Below are 14,924 nucleotides of genomic sequence, written 5' to 3' on the forward strand. Positions count from 1 at the left end.
GTGGTATCTTTGTCTGGTATTGGTATTAGAGTGATGCTGGACTCATAGAATGAGTTTGGAAGTATTCCCTCCCATGGGAAGGATAATTCTTACAAAATTAGAGAAGGGAAGGCATGCTGAGGGCACAGATTTAGGCAAGGTGAAGATTTGGTAGTGATAAATGAGGGTGGTTCTACAAGTTTGCTTCTTAGGGAAGATGCACAACAAAATGTTAGCAATACCTTTCATTAATTCTGTATGTTTCTCTTTCCTCCACCCCACACTTCTGTTTTTGAGCATGCATTTCTGAAAGGCAAGTAACGTATGTGTCAGAAGTCCACGGCATCACTACTAGTTTCCATTTGCCCCTTCCTTCTGCATGCTTCTCCACCAGCCATCACAGATGTTAGTGAGCTCCACTGTTGTCTATACATGATAGGAGATTGTCCTGTCATCACAGGAGAGCAGCATCCTCAAGTATTTACTTCTGGGGCTTCCACACCACAGACATTTCATGTACTCAGGTCCACGGTTCTGTCAGTTGACCACTGTCTGCAATTCTCATTTTAGGTTCTCCCTTCTCTTGCCCCTTCGGCCCTAGTGTGTGATTAGCCCCAGGGAACTATGTCATCTCTTATTATCTCTAAACCCAACCCACCTCCTTACTCAGCTTTCTTTAATTACTCAGCTTGAGGGTGGTACCAATTTCCCACTAGGAACCTGACTTGGAAAAAGAGAGGGAACCTTAGAAAACAGAACCCAGGGCTTCAAGTTTAACTGGCAGATGAAGTCAGGGCATTCTCTTTGTGGTCTTGGATTTTATCTTTCTGAGTTTAGATTCCTCATATCTTTTGTAAGGATTAAATGAGATAACACAGAAAAAGTACCTGCGACATTGCTCAGCATATAGGAAGCATCTGAAAATGCTATTTATTAGTATTGTTATGATTCTGTGTAACAGCAACAACTTACATGAGTTAAGTGAGGCCATTTGCAGGGGTCACATTGTTTAATATTCACAGCAGCCACAGGAGATAGGTGGTCAGTATCCCCATTTACAAATGAGGAACTGAGAGAGCTAGTTTCTCAGCTCACATGGCAAGCAACACAGTATCACCCAGCAAGTACAGAGCCATGTCGATTAACCAAATGTATGATATGTCTGACTGCACTTGCTGATCCCTTAATTATTAAAACCACATGTGGTGTTTTGTGGTTAGTAGGAGTGAAAGAAGGTACTGTGGTTTGAATGTCTGTCTCCCCCTAAAACTCCTATGTTGAAAACCTAAAGGCCAGTGGGATGGTGTTAGGAGATGGGGCCTTTGGGTCATTAGGCAGAGTTCTAATGAATGGGATAAAAGTGCCCTTACAAAGGAGAACCCAGAGAGCTAGCTTAATCCTTGCACAATGTGAGAATTCAAGAAGTCTGCAGCCTGGAAAAGAGCCTTCACCTGAAGGCTCCTGCGGGCACTCTGATATCAGACTGTGAGCCTGCAGAATCGTAAGAAACGAATTTGTTGTTTATAAGGTAGCCAATCTGTGGTATTTTGTCATAACCACCCAAATGGACTAAGACATAAGGGATGGCCTAGAAGGAAGGGGAAGTAGAGATTTATCAGCAAGGAACACTCCACTTCCTACTTATCTTAGAAAAGAACGTGCACCTGAAGCTCCTACTACAAAGGGAGAGGCAAGTCTTTGCAGAAATGCTGTGGTAGCTGAGTAGTGACATTGAGTCAGGTGGGTGTTTTGTTTCTTCTCTCAAGTGCAGAAATCAGGGTATGAACCCAGATTTCTGACCTACCAAACTATTCAGAGAAACTAAAGGAAATGCTGGGGCCAGGATGACAGGAGATGAGAGGGAACTAGTTTGGGGCAGGATATGAAATAGATATCCTGTGGGAGTCCTTCGTAGGGATGGAGTATGCACAGGGTGTTTGTTACTTCAGGCTGGCCCATGGTGAGCTTTTTGTCCATCTGAAGTTGGACTAATTAGGTTAGTACCATCTGTGTCACTATCCCGGTTGATTTGTGTTGCTGAGCTGGCTCTAGGTACAGATTCAAGAATCGGAGCAACAATTCAAATGCTCCCCTACCTGGATGGGCACCACCTGGTGCCATGGCCTTCCACCCTTTTGCTTTGATCAGTGATCAAGTTCCCTATAGCCACAAAGATAACAGTCAATTTCCCTACAGAGATGGAAACAAGAGAGTTAAATAGATGTTTGCATACTAAATTTTGAGGCCCCCACCTTCTTCCCAAATCAGTTCCAAAAATTATGCAGCCGGGCCTATTTCCTCCAGGCAAGAGATAAGAAGGCAGTTATGGAAGAAATCAGAGAAGTCCAGAAGATACTAAGATAGTGACATCAGGAATTCCTCAATAAAATGGTACAGTGAGATCACCTTGGAAGGAAGCTCAGTCATCGAGACCCATACATGTGCTCTAACTTTCCAGTCAGCTTTTTGGAGTCTTACTCTTAATTATGAAATGGCATCAGATGATCCCCAGATACTTTGGGAGAACATCTAACATGGTAGTCAGCAGCCCACACAAGCAAATAGTAAAAGTGATTTGAAGAGAGAAGAAGACTAAAAACAATTAACAAATGCAACAACAATGAATGAACTATCATCAGTAAATTGAGATATTGGAAAAGGTATCACATCCAAAAAATGAAAACAAATGCAATGAAAAAAACGAACATTTAAAGAACTTGGAAGAACTCTTGGAAATTAAAACAACTGAATCATTGAAAAACTCAAAAGAAAGATTAGAAGAAAAAATAGAAAAAACTTTTTTTAAACTATTCAAACAAACAGATGAAAAGAGGAAAACCAGGGTATATGAAATAGGAAAATAGGATCCTATTCCTCAGGATCAGTTTCTGAGGACCAGTATTTGAATAATAAGAGTTCTAGAGGGGACAAAGAAAATAAAAGGAAGAAATATTATTCAGGAAAAACCCAATAAAATTTCATTGACAGGAGAGCTATATATTTTCAAATGAATAAAAACAAACCTTTACCAAGTACATTATGGTAAACTTTTAGAACACTAGTAACAAGATAATTCTGTAAGTTCTAGTTAGGGTTGTGGGGGAGGGGAAGAGAAAGGTTTTTATGTAAAAAAAAAAAAACCAAGAATCCAAATGCTATTAGCTGTTTCAACATCACTAAAAGCTAGAAGACAATGGAGAGAGAGACCTTCAAAATACAGTGGGTAAAGAATTTCTCACTTAGAATTCTAAACATAGCCAAACAATCATTTCAATGTGAGGAAAGAATAAAGATACTTTTATGCACTAAGTAAAAAATTTACATCACCGTTCCTCAGGAAGCTGAGAGGAGATGTTCCATCAAAATTAGGAGTAAACCCAGATAGTAAATAAGGAACTGGGATTTAAGAAACACAGGATGCAATGCAAGAGAACATCTCATACAGGAGGGAGGTGAAGGGAAAGCTCTGGATGAAGGGGAGGGAAATACTGGCTACTTTGCAGCAGGCCTAGAGAGCAGCCAGGTGGACACGCCTAGGTCAAGGGCTGGTGAGTGACTTCCTCGGAATGTGAAAATAATGTTTGACAACATGGGGAGAAGACTTACCAAACTGGAGGAGAGTTTGGGGCTGTGATGAGGGTAAGTACTTAGAAACCTAAGAAAAAGAAACAGAACAAAGAGCTTTTTTGGTTTGTTTTCGTTAACTTCAAAAAAATAAACAAAATACAGAGAAGGAAAGGTCATTGTAGGACAAGACACGGCTCAGTTGTGAATAACATTTACGTGGTTGTAATAATCTACATACTAAATATTAATCTAACCAAAGTTACAAAATGATATTGGGATGGGAGGATGTGGGAGAGGAGGTGTAGAGCAGGGAGGAGGTTCTATGGTAGGAGGCCAATAGATAGAGCCTAAAACTTTTTAAACCAAGTACTTCCATTTTTAGCATATTGTTTAAGTATATGGCAGTAAATAACACAATAGTCACTAAAAGAATTATCCCACTTCTGGGGAGTGGGAAATAAGGTGGGGGGCTGGATTGCAGCTTCTCCCACCTTGTAGATCATGGTGACTCTCTGAATGGTGTGAATGTATACATTTGATTTAACTGTAAAGGAAGAGATCAGAAAGGAGGGAAGGAAGGGGAGAAGGGAGGGAAGTAGCAAAGGAAGGAAGGGTTAGAGGGAGGGAAGGAGAGAAAGAGAGAAGGAACGGGGCAGGTGGAGGAAGGAGGGAGGGAAGAAAGAGCAGAGGGAGAGAAGGGAGATGAAATCACAATGCATCCATGTTTTGCAACATACAACCACCTCAGAAGGAGCGTATCGTAACAACTAAAACAAATTCTGTTTGTTAGAGTTAACGTGACTTTCTTCCCACTTTCTTGGCCTTTCACGGGCCCCGTGACGTTGCTCCTGTGCCAGACTTTCCTTCACTTGTGCCCCTGAAGTTACCTGGTCATGGGAGTGGCCACTTTATCCTAAGGAGAGATCACACTTCCGTCTCTAATGACAAGCAGGTGGTTACAGCTTGCAGCAAGGCACCGAGGCTTAAATCCCATGGTAACAAGGAGGTAGGGCCACTGTCTGCTTGAGGTTTACACTGCAAAGAGATGCCTTTAAGAAAAACATTCCTGGGTGGTAATGCTGGTACGAGGCTTTTTTAGTTCTTACGTAATGTTTATATACATATCAAAGGGACAGGGAAAGGACTCATAAATATTGTTTACTCATAAATACATTCATAAATGCAATTATATTGTTATATATTATATTATAGATTTATTGTATTATTTTTTAAATTATACACTCACAAATACAATTTCTCAAGGAAATGCTCTAGAAGAGGAGGGAAAGATCTCTTTCCCTTTTGGTAACAGGGAAAATTCTATCTTATTTTTATTTACCCTTCCATAAAAAATATCATTAATTTCTGGTTTATCCTTTCTGTGGGTAATTTTGCAAATAAAAGCAAATACATATTAATATTCTTATTTCGCTTTTCCCCTAGGTGTCAGTTTCTGTAGTAGATGCCAACCATGGAATAAACCAGACAGAAATGGGCAGAGGCTCTTTCACAAAGCACCTCACATAGTAACTCCAGTAGCCATCCCTGAGAGAGTAGTATATTGAGTTAAGAACAAAATTTTGAAAAACTTTCCACTTCTAACCTTCTAGAATCATCTACCATCTCAGTGAACTGCAATTATTTATCCTGGTACAACCTTAGCAAACTCAACCTGAATGAATTTACCTTACCTTTCCTGCTACTGGAAATGAAATCACCCCAAACAGACAAGATCAGAGAAGGAGAAAGCTCCTTAAGAGAGAATCTTGTAGGTGCTTTACTTTCTAAAGGACAAGTAAAAACATAGCAACTGTCTGAGAGAATTAATAAATAACAAGTCACATTTCCATCCTTTGCTGTTATTGTTTCCACGTAAGAGCAAAAGACAGCAAGGAGTTACGGAATCGGGTCCTTGGTTGTTGAGTGACAGCTCTGTTCATAGGTTACTCACTACTTTCTAGCTACAGTACCCTGGACGAATTCATCATCTCTTTGAGGCTCAGTGCCTGCTCCCTTGTTTTATTTCCATTTATTCCCCATTTCCCTCCTGCCCGCACTCCCAGGGAACAATTTCAGTGTGTTTGCTGTGCATGTGTTCTTGCAAAATGTACATTGTTATTTTAGGAGCATACATTTTTAACTTAAATGAATCATATTGTGATATATGTGACTTAAAGACTCAATCCTGTTGCAATAATCAATGGTTACTAAGTGTTGGCATAAAAGGTCTCCAAGGACAGTGTGACTTTGGTAACTTAACCTGATTTTTATTTAATTCTTGACAATTTGTCAATAAGAGCTAGTTGTCCAATTCATGTCGCTCTCTTGAAGTGGGGGAAAATCTGTCTCCAAGAGAGTGTGACATCCAATTGCAACTTATTGTTGGATTTTCCCAGAGGAGGACGCCACCCCAAATCACTCACGGAAGGCGTCTCTTGATGCAATAAGCAAGAGGAATTTATTCAGGAACCAGCTAGCTGGGGTCCAAGTTAGCCCGAAGCAGCGGGTCTCAACAAGGACCCTGAGCACACAAAGCCAGAAGGTTTTATAGCATTTTCAAAGGGGGCAACATTTTCCACAATCACAATACACATAAATCTTTGCCTGGGGCCACATCCTGGGGTCTGGTTAGATAAGATTACCTTCGGAATGTTTAGGGTGGTTCTAGCAAGATAAGCTTGGTGTGTATGATTAAGTGTATGATTAACTGATTTGAGGTCAGCTAATTAAAGGTCACTACATTTAACACTGGCTGACTAACTTGTTTTTCAAGATTCTAATAATTTTCCTCCTTCTAGGTTAGGGGGTGGTATTTAAGCCTTTAAGATGGCTGTACTTATGCTAACTTTTGATTCTTCAGATCCTACACTATGAGGCTTGTAAACAGGACAGGTAACAATAGAAAAAGGAAGTCCAGGCTTGCCAGCTAGCATAGCTTATCTTGGATGCCTCTAAAAATCTATTTTAATTTTGCTCAGCTCAGCCAGAATTGCATGAAACTACACAGGGCCTGAAATGAAATCATCTTTGTGGACTACTCATAATCAGAATGCTAGAAGGGGCTGCAGCTCCCTTCCATTTTTCTCTGACTCCTCGATATTGTACCAAGCCGCTGCTGAAGGAAACTTCCAAAGTAATATTCTCAACGGCATGCCTAAACTCCCAAATATTTTACAAATATTATCTAAGAATGATGCATTAGGAGTGAAAATTGTTTCCATCATTGTTAACTGTCCTGAACTCCCATATCCTGTTCATTGGGCTGCTGTCTGCCTTTGATACTGTATCCATAGCAATGTACAAATATTGTAAATGCTCTGCAGACCCAGGGGGTTTTCTTGCCATTGGTTAAAGGTGCTGCAATAATGTGTTGCACATGTACACAGAATTGAGGTATTTATAGCATTTGTGAGGCTTTACCATCTGCACAGCCAGAGAGTTTGCAAGGCTTATGTTCTGGGCATTGCATACTATTTCCTAGGAAACCGAAAATAAATATATTATAAAATTTCAGTTTTCAGTATGTCACTACTGTTGTTTTGGCATCCTGTCATGCCTCTTGCAAAACACATTGTTGGCCAGAGGCAGGAATTCCTTAAATAATCCCATTGTAGTCTTTGAATCTGAAGGAATCTCACAGAATGGCTTTTGTGCTGGTAATAAAGAGAGCAAACATTAATTGAACTCTCACTGTGTGCCAGGCATTGCTTAGCGCCTCACTTGCATTTTTTCATTTAATACTCACTTTAACCGTTAGGAGGAGGGAGGCTGCTACCGTGTTTTCCCAGGTCGAAAACAGAGCCCTAAGGAAGTTATATAGCTCGTTAACAATCAGAGCTAGTGAAGGGTAGAACCAGGAACTGAACCTACATCCCTGTGATTCCAAAGCTTATGTTTGTAACTGTTCATGGCCTACAAATGTAGCTGTACCATAAAATCACTGTCCAGCATTGACAAATTCACAGTGGAATACATTGCTCTGTGAAATACATATTTGAAATGGACTCTACCATCTAATTCTTTTTATAGAAACCATTGCTTTTCTACTTCAAGCAAGGGATCCATTAGAAAAGTCTCTTTGAAATGGCATCTAGTAGGAAAAGATGATCCCATCTGAACATGAGTCTGAGCAAGGACTGGCTAGAGGAGCCTCATCTGAAGCCACTGGGCAGCTGTACAGCAGAAGTCAGGCCTTGTTGAAGGTCACAACAGTGCTTCCCGATTTCTCACCATAAGGAGTTAATTCAGGAGGAGGAGGGGGAAAGGAAGCGGCCAGCTCAGGACTGTGGAACCAGCCAGAGCTGTGTAGGAGGGTGAAGGGCTATGAGGCATTATTCAAGGCCAAGTCAGTGACACCACGGGCTTGTGTGGGTGGATGTGGCCCGATAGAAGGCCAGACACATCTTCAATCAGGATCAAGGTTGGGGTGGAACTGAATTATCCCAAGGACACTGGAGCAGCGGGAGGGGATTGTCTTGCAAAATATAGCAAGGAGAACTCCGCCTTTATCATTTAGAAGTTCTAAATTTGAGATTCTTATCCTGGGGTCCATGGGTAGATCAGTGACCCTTAATACCCTCTGGGATCCAAAGAGGCCTGGCCCACAGATAGCCTGGGGCCTTAAGGAATTTTTCTTTGGGGAGGGTTGAGGGTGTTGGTGGCTGAGTACCAAGGCTCTCAGGTGTCAAAGGAATATCAATAAAATGTCAAAGGAATGTCAATAGAAATACATTCTGATACATGCAAAAAATGCATGTTTTCCATTGCAACATTTGTCACAGCATATACTAAAATATTATGCAGCTGTTAAAGAATGAGCAAATTCTTTTATGTAGTGATATGGAAAGATCTCAAAAATAAGTGGAGACAAAGTGTAAGAATATGCTAATATTTTTAACAAAACAGAATCTGTGTTTATTTGCTTATATATGCATAAAACAGCTCTTGAAATGTTCGCATTAATGATAGTATAATGGGAGCATACATGTTTACTCTACTTGCCTATATTTTTCCCTAAACTGAACGCGTCTACTGACCAAATAAGCTAGCGTTACTTTTCATAATGCTTAAATTTGTGTAGGCAAATTTATGTTTAACAAAATTGAATTATACTGATGAATTTTACTTCAATATGTTTTATAGTTTGTTAGCTCGAAGATAATTTCTAGGATCTTTAGGTAACTTAAAACCTTGGATGGATTGATCCATGGATATTCATTGGGTACTTAAAAAAAATGAAAGAATGAAACATGTACAGTAAATATAATTTAATTTTGGATACTTTCGCTTCTTTTTTTTTTTTTATATGCTATACAGAGCCTATCTCTTTGGCTCTGTTAATGGAAGGCAGGTAGATCTAATTCTAAAATCCATGCTCTTGCATTTTATCAGGCCTCGGACTCTCTGGCCCTGGGTGAGTGCTGAGGTAGTGAGGGAGGATGCAGTACACGCTGCTGGGAAAGCCCTCCTTGTGTTCACAGACGCCGTGACTGCACCTACTTCAGGAAGCAGAGTCAGCTGCTGGCTCCTACTTGGGCACCAGCTGGCTTTTCTGACTCCCTGGAAACCTTGAACTCCCTCCAGGGGTCTCTGCAGGCCTATCAGGCTTTGCTCACAGCTTTTCTACCCCCAGGAAATTCGCAACCTACATATAAATAAGGCAAGGGAACCACAGTGACAGGCTCAAGAAAACTCAAGAAAGGAGGTCAGAGGCAGGCAAGGGAACTCACATTTACTGCTATGGTAGATGTATTGTTACCCCCTCTTTGCTGGTGAGAAAATTGAAGCTTAGAGAGAGGAGATGACCTGCTTATGGCTACACAGTCAGTAAGGATAGAGTCAGGGTTTGAACTCAATTCTCTGTTTCCCCTACTAAGGGATTCTAACTGTGAAAATGCTTTGAATAGTTGGTCAAGCAGGCTTCTCAGACAGCTTACATTTTACCCCAACTCCAAACTCAAGTAGCAAAATGAGATCTCCCTAGAAAGCATTGCTGACAAGGTTCTCAAAGAGCTGGGGGTAAAGCCAACTGACCCCTACCTGCCAAACCAAGAGGGTCCCGGAATCATGGATTAACACATTCTTGGGAAATGTCTATGGTTTTTCAGATTAACTGATTGACACTGAACAACGTGAATGTGTGCAAAAGTATCTCAAAGCTGAGCAGGTGAAACACCTTGCTCAATCCTGTTAGGCCTGTTTCCTCCACCTTTAAATGTGGCTTCATCACTTCAAAGAACACTGGGTAGGTAACTATTATTGCTAAGCTCTGGGATAACCAACAGAAGCCACCTCATACGGTAGCAACTGAGAAATCTGTTGCTTCAAACAGTGCTTGGCATAAAGTTGGAATCAGTGAATGTCAGCTATTAGGGTTATAGCTATTGATATTATCATTGTTATTATTAAACCTCTGCCCTCTCCCCACATTCACTTCTCCCTGTACCCAGCAGATTTTCTCATCTTCCTACATCTTTTCCTACTTGGGGAGACTTGGAACTGTGTGCAAGAAAATGGATAGATTTTAAAAAACAAGATTTCTTAAATCTTAACTTGTCAAGCACTGCCACCCTTCTCCACCCATACCCACACCCCACTGGTTCACTATCTCTGACCATAATTTGAGTGACCCTGGGCTAGTACCTCCCTCCACCTGTGTGGGGAGGTGGGCCAGCCCACCCAGCACCGAGGGTTCTCCTGTCCGGGTCTTGCCTGTGCCAAGATGAGACAAGGAGGCTTTGTGGGGCTTGACCCTCCCAGTCACCAAAGCCCTTTCAATTGGGCTGTCCCTCTCCCCCACCTCCACCTCCAGAGAGTTGGCCAGCCCCATTTCCTTTTTCCCTTGGTTCTTTGCCTCGGGGTCTCTGAGAATAAGCCCCTGCTCTCCTCCCCACCATTCGCCCATCATACAGCCAGGGTGGGAGCCCTGTGCACAGGCCGCAGCTTTGCCTCTGGGCCCAGGCCCCCTGGGAGCAAATCCCCACATTTTTACATGGTATATGGGGGGCCTTGGGCCACCTCATAACTTCTCTGAGCCTCTCGTGTGGATCTGGATGCCAACCGCCAGGGTGATGGAAGCATTCCATGAAAGAGAAGCTCGGGACATGAGGGCACTTCGCATCTGCAGGTGGTTGTGGGTGTTTCTCCCCAACTGCTAAGACCTTGCCACTCTGATCCCCAAACACTCCATGTGCTCTCTTCTCACCTCTACCTCCCTCCGGACTCCCTCACCACCTCGTTACTCACCTGGAGCCTGAGAGTCAAGAGGCTGTGCAAGAGCATGGATTTTAGGATCAGACCTACCTGGCTTTCAAGATATGCCCCTCTGACCCTAATCAAATATATCTTATCTGAAAAATGGAGATAAAGACCCCTTGCTTATAGGTTTATTGGTGATAGGTTTATTGGTGCAAGGATTAAATGAGAGCACACAGGTAAAGCCTTTGCACAATATCAGGTTCAAAGAAGTTTAGCAACTAAGAGTAGCAATACAAAATGATACCTACTGTCACTAGTCCCAGCTGGCCACCAGCTTGCTTTGAGCCCTGGTATATAGTTGGCATATTTCCATAATTCCTGGCACTCGTGCCACCCTCCCTTATTTTTCAATTTATTGGCCGTATCTAGAGAACACTGAAAGGAAAAATTAACAAACTGGGTCCTTATTATCATCTTGTCCAGCAATTTTCCTTTGTGTGTGTAGGCTGATTCCTATTAGCATGAGGAAATACACTGGACCCTTGAACAACACGGGGGTTAGAGGCACCAACCCCCCATGCAGTCAAAAATCCACATATAACTTGACTCCCCCAAAACTTAACTATTAATAGCTTGTCCACCAGAAACCTTACTGATAACATAAACAATCAATTAACACATATTTTGTATGGCATATTATATACTGTATTCTTACAATAAAGTAAGCTAGAGAAAGGAAAATATTTTTTCAAGTTGTTACAAACCTCCAATTTTCCAGTATATTTATTGAAAAAAGTCCATGTATACATGGACCTGCAAAGTTTAAACGTGTGTTATTGTTCAATTAAAAGCAAATGGGTTTCAAAACACTTATGTTAAATTCAGCCATTTTATAGAGTAATTCAAATAGTTTTTCTAGTTCTACTGGATTCTCTAAGAAAGCAATTAAATCTTCACAATGCCTCTTATTCTCATCTGTGTCTCATTGCATTGATCAGGCTGTGAATAATGAATAGTGATAATGGTGCATTTGTACCTCAGTCCTGGCTTAATAAGGAATACCTCTCTCCTTTCTGCTGTATGTAGTGTGAACTATGTGGAAGGTAAAAGTAGTTAGTTATTAAGGAAATGTCTCTTTATTTCCTTTATTTCTACCTATTATAGCATTTGTTGTTTTTAAGTCTGGGATGGCTGTTTAATTTCATCAAATAGTTTCAGTATTTATTGAAATGATAAGATCATTTTATTTTTGTTTCTTTACCATGTCTGTCATAGCAGACATGATGGCTAGAGATTTCTGTGGAATTCCACTGGGAATGAATAGCTCACCAAAAATTTAATTTATTTTCAAATTAGTGGCTAAAGGATGAAGTATGAGATAAAGAGCATTAGGATATTTAGATGTCCACTGGAGGGGTGGGGGGATATGTTTGCATCTTTCCTTGCAACCACATAAAAATTCTAGATGGATTAGAGATTGTACTTCAGGGAAAGAAAACCTTTAAACTATTTTTTTTTAATATTGGAAAATATTTTTATAGCATTGATGTGAGGAATCATAAACAAGTTTTAAAACCTAGAAGACATGAAAGAAAATATTGAGAGATTTGGCTACCTAAATATCTGAAACTTCTGTATGATAAAAGATACCACAAAGGAAGTTAAAGACAGTGGAAGAAAACATTTCCAATGTATGTAACAGGCCTTAGGTTAATTATCAGAATATGTAAAGAAAAGAGGAAAAAATAGAAAAAAAAGTGTTTGAAAAGGCAAACGAAGCTTCATTTCACTCATAATAAAGAACATGTAAACAAAAATAACAAGGTAACATTTTTTATCATCAAACTTTCAAAATTTTAAAATAAATAACCAGTGTTGAATGTACATAAGCTGTACATGATTTCCTACTTCAGGGTTCTTCACTCCACAAGTATTTTAAGTAAATGGCGCCCCCTGCAGCACAACTCTGACAGACTACGCCATATAATTGGGTGCCTTCTTGGAGCCGCTCTCAGAACCTGGCCCCTCCTATCTATGGGTTTATTGAGTTTTTGGCATATCCAGCAAAATGTAAAAGGCCCTCTGATTCAATGATTCCTCTTCCAGAAATCTAGGAATCAGTCTTTCAGAAATACATGAATATGTAATAAGTACCTAAAAAGAGATGCAAAAGAATGTTCATTGAAGCATGTTTTATATTGGGAAAAAAAGCTAACTCATATACATGTCCATCAAGAGGGGCTGGCTGGTCTGGACCAATAATGGTGCATCCATTCATGAGATATATTGCAAGTCTTCAAAGGAGTGGATTATGTGCACTTACAAAGAATGACCTTCAAGATTCCTTGTTATGACTGAGATGAATATGAATGTGAAAGCAAATCTCCAAAATATCTAGTATTTAATCCTACTTATGTATGTTTGTGTCTAAGTACATACTAGATAGACAGGCTTGCACAGACAAGGAACTGGGAGAGTCCCCAAGCTGAGGGGACTGCACTGAAATCGCTGGGCAGGGGGAGGTAGTAACACAGAATTTTATGTTTTTCTCTGTATGCTTTATTACTCTGGCACTCTACCACAACAGGAAAATATTGTATATGTGTTGTTTTTATTGCAAATTCAAAATATTAGATAGCCCACTCCTTATGAGCTGTAAGAATCCCTGTGAATTGAGCTATTCTTTGACAAGTTCTCACCTGGCTAAACTACCAAGAGCTGTCCTATGACCAAGTGTGAGAAATTCTTGGCATGACTGAAATGAATCTTCGGAGCCATTTCCTCTGGGCATCCTAATCCCCGTGAGAGCTTCTTAACAATTTAAGTCCAAGCCTCTGTCCAAGATCTGCTGACTCAGAACCAGAATTTCTATGCCTGAGGCTATTGTCTGCAGGAGGAAGCTGAGAAGTGAGAATTACTGGTTAGTGTGGTGACTGCACTAGACAACTCTCAAGTCAGCAGGAACAGAGAAGGCAGAGAGGCAGCCTTGATCAACAAGGGCTCCAGGGAAGGCTGATGATAACCCTTGATGGATAAAGACATTCTCCTGGGCTTGTGATGAAGGCTCACCACTTGCAGCCAGGGGAGGCACTTAAGGCTCTACAGCCTAGATGTTAGGGCACCTTTCCTCTTTGTTTTCACTAAAATGTAACCCTTTTTTTTATGCTTATCCTGTAGGTATGTTCCCTGGGTTAGGGTTCACCTGTTGGGTTCTAAACTGGTAGGAGGTGAGGATGATTTGAAGTTCACTAAAACACCTCCCCAGGCCTTAGCTGCACTTACTTAGAATAGAGAAAGACATATTTTATTATTATATTATATGTATATTATTATCTAAGCGCTGGCCTGCAGAAGCAGCAGAACTGGATTCAAATCCTGACTCCACATTATGCCAGCTGTGTGACTTTAAGCAATGTTCTTAACATCTCTGAGCCTCAATTTCTTAATTTGCAGACAAAGACATAATTATGTACCCCAGAGGTGCACTAAACATCAGAGGGGCGGTATAAAAGTAAATCAAAATGTAGCTACTATTTATTAATACTACAGTGGTTTCTAGCTACCAACTACTCAAGGGCAGACATAGGTGAATATGAAAATTATTTCATCTCCTTCCAACTCTAGAATTCATCTAACACTATGGCGTACAGGGCTTAAGTATTTGCTGAACACTCATTCTGATTCTGACGCTATCAGGGTTCTAGGCCTTTCATTGCCTGTAGGCCATTTTACAAGGAAAGTGTAGACAGCAATGCAAAATAATTCATGTCTATTGATAAGCAAATCGTTCCTGTTCCCTCACGGTGTGGAGGCAGCCAGTTTACCTCTCTTTGGCACCTGCATACCAATAGTCCAGGTCTCTGGTCTTTGGACTGGTTGTCACCTCTGACTTGTTCCCTCATTAATGAGTTACATGAAATCTTCAGCACTATCTCATTTTATATCTGTATGAAAGTCATGACTTCACCTTTTTTTGAAAGTATCTTTTAACCTTACCGTGATTCCTTTAGAAGACCAGAATGTTTCTATAGCAGACAGACACCACTTCTGAGTCCTCCTCTCCGGTCCAGGCACTGTTAATTACTTATTTGTGGGTGGGCAGAGAAAAGCTCACTCCGCGCTGTCAGGGGTTCAGATCCTGTGCCATCGCTGTGGGTGACACCAGGAAGGCACTTCTCCCT

At 40.8% G+C, this 14,924-nt stretch overlaps 1 long non-coding RNA gene across 1 annotated transcript; it reads right to left on the reverse strand.

The window, feature by feature from the left end:
- Positions 1–2,529: 2,529 nt before the first annotated feature.
- LOC118971524 (uncharacterized) lies at positions 2,530–14,852 on the reverse strand. The gene is made up of 3 exons (XR_005059980.2): positions 14,740–14,852; positions 4,434–4,581; positions 2,530–3,634 (listed from the first exon to the last, which is right to left on the reverse strand). It is a non-coding gene; the product is annotated as an uncharacterized lncRNA (long non-coding RNA).
- Positions 14,853–14,924: the final 72 nt, after the last annotated feature.

The sequence above is a fragment of the Manis javanica genome, chromosome 7 (assembly GCF_040802235.1).
Source record: "Manis javanica isolate MJ-LG chromosome 7, MJ_LKY, whole genome shotgun sequence".
In the NCBI taxonomy this organism is placed as follows: domain Eukaryota; kingdom Metazoa; phylum Chordata; class Mammalia; order Pholidota; family Manidae; genus Manis; species Manis javanica.